This window comes from Aegilops tauschii, chromosome 5 (genome assembly GCF_002575655.3).
Source record: "Aegilops tauschii subsp. strangulata cultivar AL8/78 chromosome 5, Aet v6.0, whole genome shotgun sequence".
Lineage (NCBI taxonomy): Eukaryota > Viridiplantae > Streptophyta > Magnoliopsida > Poales > Poaceae > Aegilops > Aegilops tauschii.
Window position 1 is genome coordinate 352,942,087 of NC_053039.3, and position 12,658 is coordinate 352,954,744.

General features: G+C 40.1%; 1 long non-coding RNA gene across 4 annotated transcripts; it reads right to left on the reverse strand.

Annotated features, from left to right (window-relative positions):
- Nucleotides 1-1,071: 1,071 nt before the first annotated feature.
- Nucleotides 1,072-12,373, reverse strand: LOC109774004 (uncharacterized). Of its 4 annotated transcripts, XR_002235472.4 has the most exons (4): nt 9,394-9,891; nt 8,555-8,592; nt 8,287-8,359; nt 1,072-1,589 (listed from the first exon to the last, which is right to left on the reverse strand). It is a non-coding gene; the product is annotated as an uncharacterized lncRNA (long non-coding RNA). The 4 variants fall into 4 exon arrangements; XR_006664258.1 differs by adding an exon at nt 9,898-12,373 and having other exon boundaries at nt 8,287-9,781; XR_012184855.1 differs by having other exon boundaries at nt 8,287-8,592.
- Nucleotides 12,374-12,658: the final 285 nt, after the last annotated feature.

The following is a 12,658-nucleotide window of genomic DNA, read 5'->3' on the forward strand; positions in this document are numbered from 1 at the left end:
AAAGAGATTGTATTGGACCGGCGCAACGATGTTGCCACTCTTCCACTCGCACGAACATTATTACAATCGTCCATCCAAAAAAAAGGGGAAGCCTTGATCGATGAACGTACTTGGGTCTGGGATGATTTTCTAAAAGTGCAGGCGAATCACAATATCCTCGCCATAGTGTGGCTGGAAGCTTTCACCCCACAAAGAATCAAACAAACAAACAAAGCATGACACACTAACATAAACAAAACAAAAAATGCTTGACACCCTAACATAAACTCATTAGATCCAGATAATAGTATCTATGAGGACACAAAACTCTGTAAATTCATGGCACCATCGAAAGAAGGAGACTAATTTTATTTTCACAAAACAAATGATCACTGGACGTTGAAGAAAAACATAAAACTCTTGAAGATCCGAGGCCCTCCACCTCTCAGCGCCAAGATGGCAGCCAGAGGTGAGGGGACCATGATGCCTTTAATGACGGCGGTGGCTGTTGAACGAGAAACCCTTCTAGGCTTTCAAAAATCAAATTTTAATGTTTCAAAAAATAACTATTTTTGTGAATGTTTAAGAGACATATGCCTACAATCCCTATAAAAATTCAGATCCAAAATCAAACTCACGCATGAAGAAATAAAAAAGACAAATCCAGACGTGAACACTGTAGTTTCTAGATTTGTCTTTTTGTGATACTATTCATCTAGATTTGTCTTTTTTGTTTCTTCATGTGTATTTCGATTTGGATCTGGAATTTTTGGGGATTATAGACCCATGCCACAATTATTTTGAGAAACTTTAAAACCTTTAAATTTGTTTTTTGAAAGATGGGAGCATTCAAGGGGTGGGAGGACAGTATTTGCACTCGTAGCATATTACATGTATGTGATGTCAGTTTCAGCAAGAGATATAATCTGAAACTTACATGTATTTGATTTTTTTAAGGCAAGCTTACATGTATGTGATGTCAGTGCAGAGCTCTATGGAAGGCCGGATGGACGGTTTCATCAGTTCTATGAAAGTGAAACTGGAGGCAGTGCCGATACATTCAGACCCCTCCAACCGAAATATAGAAGCAGCTTAAAATTTACAGTGAATTTTTATTTTGTACAGAAAGACAATCTGTTACAGAGATCGCGAGTCCAGTCTCAAAAGTAAACAGCAGACTTTAAGCTAGCTTACCAAACCAGACGATAAACTGCATACTTCATCGTTGAGATGGAGGATATATCAGCAGATATTGGAGCACAAAATCTGAAGCTTACAAGACGCGACGAGGAAACTACAATGCTTTTAAGAGATGACGAACATGAGAAAAAGGATGATGCTTCCCATAACACTTGCAACAGTCTCCTGAATTGCACGGAAGAAAAGATCATGCCGTTCATGCCATATTTCCTGATGAAGCCAGAAATCACGAACACCAGAAAGGGCTAACTGGAACTCATGATAGATAAATAGAAGTGGCACCATGGATTCACCAAATGGGAAATACATCTTCGGCATAAGTTTCTGAGGCTTGGCGGCACAGCTTTCTCCTTTTAAATACATTTCTTGGTTTAGGGGGTAAATTATTTCTGTTCTGCTCCAACTTTTCCCTACACATTCCAGATCCAGATGTGAATAATCTTGACTGGCCATAAAATACAAACTCTGTAGGCATGCTGGAGTATGTAGAATCTAAAATTTAAGATGCGAAACACCATAGAGAAAAAAAGTATGAAATATGTCAACAAAGTTGCCTCTTGCAACAATATATACATAGTTAGACCAGATCAACGTCTTAAAATCATAAATACACTGAAGGAGCATGTTTACTCAGTCTGCATACCAATATGAAGCCCAACTATGCAAATCTGAAGGAGCATGTTTACTCAGTCTGCATACCAATATGAAGCCCAACTATGCAAATCCTACAGCAATGAGGCACTAACCAAATGCTATAATTTCTTGTATTCAAACTTAACCAGAGATTTTCATCAGATGAAAAACCTCAGGATGCACTTAAAGATGCTGATAAAATGTTTAAATCAACCACATGGATTATAATTTGTATGGAGCAATGCAAACATCTCGAATATTTCTGTAAGAGATAGATATTTTACTGAAAAAGACTTTCACCCCGCTTTATATATAAAGCAAAGAGACAGATATTTTACAATGAAGCTGATGATAGAACTATGCAGTAAGTCTTCATGTCACTGCAAGAAAAATACAGACCATGATAGTTTTTGGGAAGCGAGAATACGGATATTTTGGTTGGTATAGGACTTCTATTGTGCGACATGGCAACAACCAAATGACCATGCCTCATTAAATTATAAAAATAGATCCAATACCAGCATGGACTGTGTGTTGTGCTCGTCCTAAGTTTTAAAACCAACTAATAATGAAAATTCAATGTTATTATGAGAACAAACCCAAATATTTGATAGAAACAATTTCAAGCACTAAGCATTCGACAATCATTGATTTATCTTTGAAAAAGATAAACAATTAATTATGTGTATCCAATATCTGTTAACCTAGGTATTCCTCCTACCTAGAGAATTTGGTACGTCAGACAATTTAAGTTCCTGTTAGTTATAAAAATAAACGCAACAATAAAAATAAAACACCTGTTGGTCTCACAAACTAAAAATATAAGGCTAAAATAATATGCATTTATTTCTACACACGTTGTTGTCTTTTTTTTGCGAATCACATATATTGTTGTCTAATAGTAATAGCAAATTGTTCTACTTTGTACGCCCAACTTTATATATTAATAAAGCCCCAAAAACAGACGCTCGATACTTTACGAAATAGCCCACATACAAATGCAAAAACAAGCAAATCAAAGAAATAGATGAAGCAAGGCTTGAAATGGATGTCGGCGGAGGCACCACCACATTAGGGAGTGCCCTTGTCCGTTCCAAATTGGCCAAACATGGGCACATACTTCTAGGTCGCCTAAAAGGGCCGTACCTCTCGCCCTAAATCGAAGGGCACCACACCGTCAACACAGTGGTTCACCCAAGAGAATTTGGCAACCAGCGAGGCTAAAGGACTACAGGAAAACCCCACACATGAGCCAAGATCTACACGAACACAACCGTCAACCACAACACAAACCAGAGACACAACAAAAGCTGCAAGACACAATCACAAAATGAAAAAGGCATCTCGTAGATAGGATTACGACGCCACAATGGAAGGCTGGGATGGGGAACCTCCCATTGCTACAGGTTGGAAAAAGTTATAACCATATGAATATTCTTTGCTGTATGGTCGGTTTCTTGATATTATTGCTAATTCTATACTTCATGATGTCATTGTGCTTTTGGAGAAGGTGCGTGTCCTGAGTTTGACGCGGCAAAACTGAAGACTCAAAAGCCCTTACACAACACTGGACCGAAAAGAAGGCCATGAAGGTGGCAACAATTGGTGAGAAATATGGTTTTGGAGTTGGACAGGTAACGAAAACTTGAACTATTTTGTATTACCTACATGTCTTTTGTAATCATTGCTAATAAGTTATATCTTCATGCAATGTCAGGTTGTTGATGACCTAAAATAACCGTTCAAATCTCCAAAACAATCCTCTTACTTTGAATAGCTACCTTATTTGAAGGAGCTCAAAAATAAAATAGTCTTTTAGAGCAAAATTGATTGTTTGGGAGATTTGAACGGTTGTTTTAGGTCATCAACAACCTGATATTGCATGAAAATTAAACATAACTATTACAAAAGGCACGTGTAGGGAATACAAAACAGTTCCAATTCTCATTACCTGTCCAACTCCAAAACTATGTTTCTCAATGACTTTTGTCACCTTCATGGCCTTTTTTTCAGTCCAATGTTGCATAAGGAGTTTCGAGCGTTGAGTGTAATCAAGTGTGGCGTCAAACTCATGGACACACACCTTCTTCCGAAACTACAACTACATTATGAAGAATACGAATTAGCAAAATTGTCCAAAAAATGAACATAAATAAAAAAATTATTCAGATAGTTATAGGTTTTTCCGACCGTAGCAATGGGCGTGACCAGCTCCTGCCCACACGGAGGACTGGGTCAGGAGGGGATGGAGCTTATCACTGACTAAGGACAGCCTTTTCAGATTAGATTAACTACACAAGGGAACATTAGTAGGTGAGCAAGGGCATGTAGCATGCTAGGTAGTTAAATAAAGTTTCTTAATGATACAAAATGTTGCCATGTCACCAAGCACCTTCCTAAACCTTCATTTTGCTAGAGACACTACATAGGTGCTTCCTAGAAACTCTACATAGGTTGTTAAGTTGTTTGCCCGTCTCCTTAGCACTTAATTGATGCAATGATGGCTTTAATTGTGTACATTTCCTCAAAATAATAAGGCCCTTCCCAATGCTCCAGGATGTAGAGGAGCTAAGAATGCCACATAGGTAAAAAGCTGATGTGGCAAAGCATTTAAGGAGGAGACACTTTCGTGACACTAGGAAGAAATGATATCAAGCATGAAAACCTATGCAAAATGACTAGCACCAATCTATGAAGGAGTTTAGCTGCTAAATAATTAAATGAAGTTTAGCTACAAAAGCCAAGCACCTATGCATTAGGGAGATTAAGTCTAGTTCTTTTGTGGTTTATTTGGGCTTGTGGAAATAAGCTAACCCTCTACCGAGCTTATTCTAGAAGCCCAATCTAAAATTTCAGTTTAGAAGCTTACTAATTAAGGGTTAACTAGTCGGCTTCTAAAATAAAATTTTAGATTGGGTTGGGGACAACTAATTTCCACAGCCCCAAATAAGCCACAAAAGAACTGACACTAAGTTGTTAAGCCTTTTAACGTACTTAACACCTCACCTAAGCACCAATGCATTGGTAAAGGCCTCGAAGCCATCCAAAGTCACTTTAGCTAGCTCGATGCTCACATGCAAGCTCAAGGTCGTTGTCTAAAAAATTACATCAAGAAGAACGAGTACCCATTATTATACCCCTAGTAGGGGTTGGGTCTAGGTCAAATTCATTACCACGAGTATGAGCCAACAACTATCACCATGTATCGTCTGGACTATAGTCAACCAATATAGTCACTTGCTCTTTGTGCCCGATACCCATGGGTACCTGTCAGTACAAGTCTACCGTATAAACCTCCAATTTCGCATGACCACACAAAAACCCTACATCTAAATCAACCTATACGCAACTAGGCACCCACACAAAAATCCTAAACCTAAGTCAAACCTATCCACTCCCAGGCACCCAACAGCCAACCCCTCTCAGCCTCTCTCCTCACGTCCTCCCATCTCCACAAGATCAAGGAAGTTGCACGCCACACACCGTGGCTTGCCAGCTCGCCATTGGTAGCCCGCCACCCCTTCCCCAATCCCCATGATCCATCGTGCCTAGCTCACCGAACTTTATCGCCTCATATGACCTTATTGACAACTCTCTTTCCTCTCCCCACCGTCCATTGATGGCATCCTCAGAACCCTTATTTGTTGTTGTTGCTCGACATTAGTGGAGCAGGCGGAGATCCCCATGAGCAAAATTACCCAACATGGATTGGGTACTGACAAAACCTTGCCTCGATGGAGATATGGGCATGAGTGGCAACTAGGGAACAACGTCGTGGGGACATGATAGAGGAGTTGTGTCGACATTGACATCCCCAATTTGTATCTCGCCATTGACATCTTGCGTCATATAAATGGAGTTGTGTCGACAAAGGACTCTCCGATGGAGTGGCCGTTGTGAGCAACATGTGACACGGTCCCTATCACCATCTTCGGTAGTCTGGCTTGCCAATCACTTTCGCACCTTCACTCGTGTGTGGCCTACACCATTGTTGACCAATTTGCTAGACTTAAGAGCTCCAATCTATGAAGCGGCAAAGGAGGGCATGGGATGCGACGATGAAGTTAGGTTGTCAATGTTGGCAGAAGACAAACACAACGAACAAGGCGAGGAGGTGTCGTGTAGTAGGCTATGGTTGTTGGTGTACTACCAATCAACTTTGACCGCTAGCTCGTATATGTTGCCTGAGACATTTCCCCGCCGCCACCACCTCCTTTGTTGTCCCGTACATTGTTGCAAACTTCGACTCTTGCGCCGCCATGCTCAAATCGCGCATCCATGCAAGCAGCCAGTTGTTCATCACACCTTCATAGGGCCGCAACTCCTCTTTTCTACTAGCTCTTGCTCAGCAAAGGCCATCTACTTCAAGAATACGGTGGTCACATGCATGCTTGGGGACAAGAAAAACATGCATCAAGGATGATCCAACATCATACATAAAAACGGACTAGGTTACTTTCACAAGCACCAGGGATGCGTTGAAACAAACTGAATCACTTCTTTTTCTCAAGCACCTAGTGAGTTTGATGTGGTGCTTTTTCTCTCTAAGCACCTCTAGCAAGCATTCTCTTAAGAAAAGTGTAACTCTAACAGTCATATGAGTTCACCACCGATGTAAAATGAAGTGCCAAAAGATGAGAGAGATGATATTCTCACAGTCTTATGAGCCCACCACTAGGTATTGATGGCACTACCAATGAATCGGAGGGAAGGAGCACGTAGATAGGGGCCTAAGATAAAAGGATGCCACAAATCGTGGAAACCTTATTGGGATCATATGTATTACTTTCTTTGTTGTATGTTTTTATCACTTTACATATATGTATCGAGCAAGAAACCCATGATTCTTGCGAGAGTGTTCCATAGTTTACCGTGCTATTAAACAATAAAGTACAGTAAATATTAACATTAAATATGTCTTTCAAACTTGCATTGAAGCTAAATATAACACAAATAAATGCTGTTGTGTGAGAAATGAGTGAGTTAACTATCTATAGAATTTGCAGCATGCTCTTACATGTCGTGGAACAACTGTAGGACGTTCATGTAAGGATGAGGATATAACTGAAGCCATCACGAAGGAAGTTGGTCATAAATAAGGAGTTCAATACTTTCTTTTAGAAAAAGTTGTAGATTAAACTCGTTCATTTTGAGGATTTTCTAATGCGATTGTCAGGGTAATTGGTTGCAATATAAAATCAATGAGTGTGGTTGTATGTCACATGAATATTTTAATTAATAAGAGACTGAAAATACATATGATTTATTGTATTTGACTCTTGTATAGTTGTCAAGTTTATTCAATATGTAGATAGCATAACTGTGTGCATGGAAAGCATACATGGTTGCATGTCGAGGTGGGTCTTTTCTCATGCATGGCTGCAAATTCAGGTGGAATGTTTGCATGTTGAGATAAATATCTTAGTAGGGATCACCTGTTTAGTTATAGGACATAGCAATTCACCAATTGGGAAGTACTCCCTCTGTACCGATATATATGTCACTGGAGTAGCAATTCAACAATTGGGAAGTACTCCCTCGGTACAGAGGGAGTAGTATTTAAATCAAGTGCAAGTGTATTTATTGAATACACTTGTACACCATAAAGGATTAAATTAACATAAAGTGCACATCAACTTATAGTCCAGCGGGAGTGCAATAGACACATGCATGAAAGCACATCAACAACGTTACTTGTGCAAACTACAACATACATGTCTGCTACACCAACACGAAATGACACAAAAAATGTTATGATAACTAGGTCCAAAATTGCACACTCGACTAGACGAAAGTGCTATAGGTGGGAGCTTCGGGTTTCGATTTCCATGGGAGATTGGCAACACTCAATATTTTGCTTTGAAAAGATTTTCCTTTGGTTGGTGACAGAGAAGAATAAATTTTGAACTAGCATTGGATAATTAACCTCCACCTAGAGGGCATTTTTAGAAGTATATTGTAACACGCATATAATGAGGAACTGTGAAAGTGTGTTGTTTGACTAGTAAGTGTTAATGTTTGCAATGACAATGGTTGATTGTAAAGGTGTACCTTGGTTCAAAACAAGCATAACATTGTAGCCAAATACCAAGGCAAGTATTTTGGACATCATTCCTAATAAAATTAACCCTACAATTTGTGGTTATCTACATCATTAACCAAATATTTGCATTGTAAAGGGATCTATGAACTGCGTACTAAATATTTGTAGGGAAGTACACTTTGTAAACTCAATAAATAGGCATGAGCATATTAAGCAAATCAAATGCAACGATGCCTTTAATACCTAATTAAGGTGTTGCCAAGTCCATGACTTGCTTAACTATATGAATATATCTCTAACTCTATATTTAGTATGCAGATTTTAAGAAAAATATAAGGGGTAGCATGATCCACCAAATTCAATCTCAATACAAATGTAACTTCGTTGCGGCATTAATAAAATTATTTGAGATAAGGCTACAAAAGGAACACCTGAAAGTAGCAAACGAAAGTGTGCCGTCATGCAGCCACTTCATCTCCTGGAAGGCAGCATGCATCTGTTGTTCTAGTAATGGATGTCAAAAAAGAACAGTCAGAATTGAGAGATGGTCATTATGGGTTAATTATGGAGAACAGCAGTAGACTAGTTCTATGTACAATAGAGAACTAGTTGTCATTACAGATAAAACCCAGAAGCATTCTTCCGCTCAACATAAATTTTTACTTTAGGCCATTCATAAGCAGCTCAATTGAACGTTACCAGGAAAAGTACTTCCAGGGTGAAAAGTCTTGTGCTCTCTGCACATGTAATATATCCAAAAATAAGTCATACTATTAAAAAGATCCATTACATGATCAGGTGACCAAATATGTTATACTACCAGGCAATCCATTACATGATCAGGTAACCAAACAAATGATATCTTTTGCTGCTTGCTAGAAATTAAGCAACTCTATGCGTCATTAAGTTGGTGTTAGAGCCGAAGGGGTCTAATGCCAAAGAGAAATAAATTGCTGAGAAACCACCAGTACATATGCCTATAAGTTGACAATGTTGCATAGCTTGTGTGAGAAACAAGAACACATATGCCAAATTTAAAAGTGTTGGCAAGAGTTAAGTACTGTTGATTCACCTAAGAAAAAAATCGATGTCCAGGAAAAATAAAATAGCAATTTTATGTGAAGCTAGAAGAAACTGCGGAGATTTATCAGAAACCATACTCTTACGGATCTCCAAGAAGATCTCCTCAAAAGTGAACCAAGCTCTACATACGATGCATACAATGAAAGAAACGACCATGGGGTTGACTGTGCTGGCTGTTCGTTTGCAGCTTCTTACATGGAGACCATATAGCCAGGAATTAAAAGACCAAAACACGGCTGAATAAAAAGCGGCAGAGGCTAAACTGCAGGATATACGTTTCTAGTTCACATCACAGGCAAGTCCATGAGATGTAGAGTCGCCATTAGAGGCAAAACCATCAGGAACAATAATACAGAAAAAGCAAACAACTCACATGGTCATACCACTAATAGGCCATGTACGAGGAGGCATGGCCACTTTATCGGGACACAAATTAAGGAGAAACATGGACTGACCGAACGTTCCCACAGATCTGGGAGGCGCCGTCGCCATCGGCTATGTGCCGGCTTTCCACTTGCAGCCAAGTATTGTAGATCTGCCGCCGCCGCCATAGCTGCCTCCTTCCTGCCTGCCTCACAGCAGCACATGAGATAAGGAAGCAAAAGGGGGAGAAAAACTATGGAAATTTCGTGATCCATCGAAAAAAAAGTTAAAGCAGCAACAAAGAGAGAGGGGGTGGAGTACAGGAGGAAGAAGATGATGAGGAGGAGGAGGGAGAAGGGCATGGCAAGGACTGGTCAAACAGTGCTTTCCGTTAAGCACTCCTGGGGAGTCGAGCAAAATAACACCACCTGCGTTAATCAAATCAACACGCGTCCCCCTTCCCCAAGGCGATAGCTAATCCTGGAAGAAGCAAAGACGGCTAGGAGAGAGAGACACCCCAAAGAGGGGAAATTTAAAGGAATAGGAATTGGTGGCTGCCGGCGCAAGAATCCATGGCGTGCATGCGCACAGCGTACCTTATTCCAAATAGCAGGGGGCTAGGCTAGGCCGTCGGAATCCGGACAAGATAGGGCTGAGGTGGGGACACAGCAAGCAAGACAAAGCTCATCCTGCCTCTTCTCGGCAGTCGATGCAGGCAAAGATGGCTGCGAAGCGATGGGAACGGCAAGGGGAGATGGATGGATAGATTGATTGATGGCGGAACAAGTCCCAAGGCGGAGAGAGAGCTGACAGAGAGAGGGTGAGCACGCAACAGCAGCTGCGTCTATCTCTCTCTTCGCATCCATCCGTCCTCTTTACCAGACGTAGTCTGCCGCTGTGTGCTCACTCTCTTCTGTCAGCCATTCGCACCATCATCAACCCTCCACCGCAGCCCCCGACCGATCCCATCGGACACAGCAGACGGTCGACACGCAGAGAGAGAGAGAGAGGAGCGGAAGCGGAGAGAGAAAGATCAAACCCATGTACACAGACGCCTTCGTCGTCGCCTCGTCGGCACGGCGCCAGTCGGTCCGGCCGGCCAGATCTGGGAGGGCTATCCTATTGTCTTCTTCTTCAACCGCTCGATCTGGTTGTATGCCACACCAGGGAGGCCTGCACCGCCGGCCTTATTATAGGCCAGATGCCTCTCTGGTCCTTCCATGTTGCCGCTAGGTTTTTAGGGTTGGGTATACGGCGCATGAGGACGAGATTCTGTTTTTCCTTCTCTTTTACCTTTGGAGTTTCTCTCCAGCTCGAATATATTTTTTGAGGTGCTGATATGCCTACCAGGCTACCAGGGACAGTGTTGCATGACAGGAGGTCCCAGTTCACGCTTTGCGGTGTGAGGTCCTCTTTTTTTTTGGCGGGTGTGAGGTCCTCTTGACCGAGATATCTACGTGCATATTTGGTTTTTCGGTGGGTTTGCTTTGGGTTTGTTTGATTCTTTTTGCCGACTTTTAGTCTATATATATTTTTATCATGACATTATTTTTGAAACATTAGTTAAATGTTTCTTCTTGCATAGTCTGACACATGTGGCTTTTGTGTCTATCCGTCACCTTTAAATTTTTATCATTGCTCCATGGTTGTAATTTAACATATAACCCGATCCCATCAATGATTATTTGAGTCGATTTTATCCATACATAGCCACTCTTCTAATGATTTTGTTCACATATGGTCATGCTGTAATGGCTAATTTTTTGCTCTATGGCAGTAGTATTCGTGTAATTTCATCAAAAGAATTGAGAACAAGATTTTCTAAAATATCTTTTACTAGTCATATTTTGTGACTTAATTTACAGCTAAATCCAACCAATGATCAACACTGATTATTATTTGAATTGGCTTTATCTATGCATGTCCACTCTATTATCTATTGAGTTCACAATGGCCACTCTCATCGCCAATTTTTGGCGCTATGTCGTACAATATTTCAGTTAATTTCATATAAAGAAATTAAGAATAAGGTTTTATTTTTTGACAATCATGTCATGGTCCTTGGTTGTGAAGTAACTTACATTTTTTTTTCAACGATTGCTTCTTTGTGCCGGTAGTTTGATGATTTAAATTGACAGTCGATATTAATTAGGTTCATATTTTAGCAACCTTATTTGTGATTGAACCAAGAGGTATTTATAATCCATTAAAATGTGTTATTTTCATAGTTAACCACTAGAAGTAATAGCTCATGTTGTGTTTTGTGTTAGGTTTGTCTATACGTCGAATTCAATATTCGATTAGGGATGAAAACAGAGTGGAAACTTTCCGCTTTTCAAGAAGAAAAATAAAAATGAGAGGAAATATGAAAATGGAAACGGTAATTTGCAAAACGAAAATGAAAATGGAATTTTTTATGTGGAAACAGAAACAAAAACGGAACGGTGTTTTCCGATGGAACAGACGTGGAAACGGAACTTTCCGTTTAATTTCTGTTTTACTACATGCTTATGATTGCTTTGTAGGCCAACCACCAAACAACACACAATGACACAATGAGCAGAATAGATCATTTGAAACCCAACTTCTACTACCACACCCGTACTCAACTAGACCCTGCACGCAATTGTCCAGTACTACTGCAATACTATGCTAAGTTGCTAACATAATCATATTATTTTGTAGCCATGTTGCCAATTCATTAAATTGTTTGTTTTTGTGTGTATTTCTCTATGATTTAAGGGGGTTTTAAGTTTCGGTCAACGCCCCTGTTTTCGTGTCCGTTCTGTATTCGCTTCGTGTTTGTTTCCAATAGTGTATGTTTCCATATTCATTTTCGGAGTTTCTGTATTCGTTTCTACTTTTGCAAAAAAATATGAAAACAAATATGGTATCAGTGAGTTTCGTTCGTTTCCGCTCCGTTTTCATCCCTATCTTCGATGACTCTTTATTAACATTGTGTGTGAAACTGAGATGGCCATAATGGAGTGAAGTGCAACAAATAGTGGTTTCTACCTTAATTTTCATACCCAACTATCGTTCCCTCATGCTTTATTCGTTATTAGAAAAAGTAACATCAGCCAAGTCTCATAAGTAGTTAGAAATTTGAATCTATGAGTTAGCTGCGTGTTAGGATTCTCCGCAAAAAAAATTCGCATGTTAGGATGCACTGATCTGTAAGAACAACTCCAATAGCTCCTGAAAAAATCACCCCCATAAAAGTGGTTCTACGGGATGACCATATAATTTAAGGATCATTTTTCTAACACAGTACACAGACACTCATACATATGCACATATGCTCATCCCTATGAACGCACGCACGCACACCCTACCCCTATGAGCACCTCCGAGAGA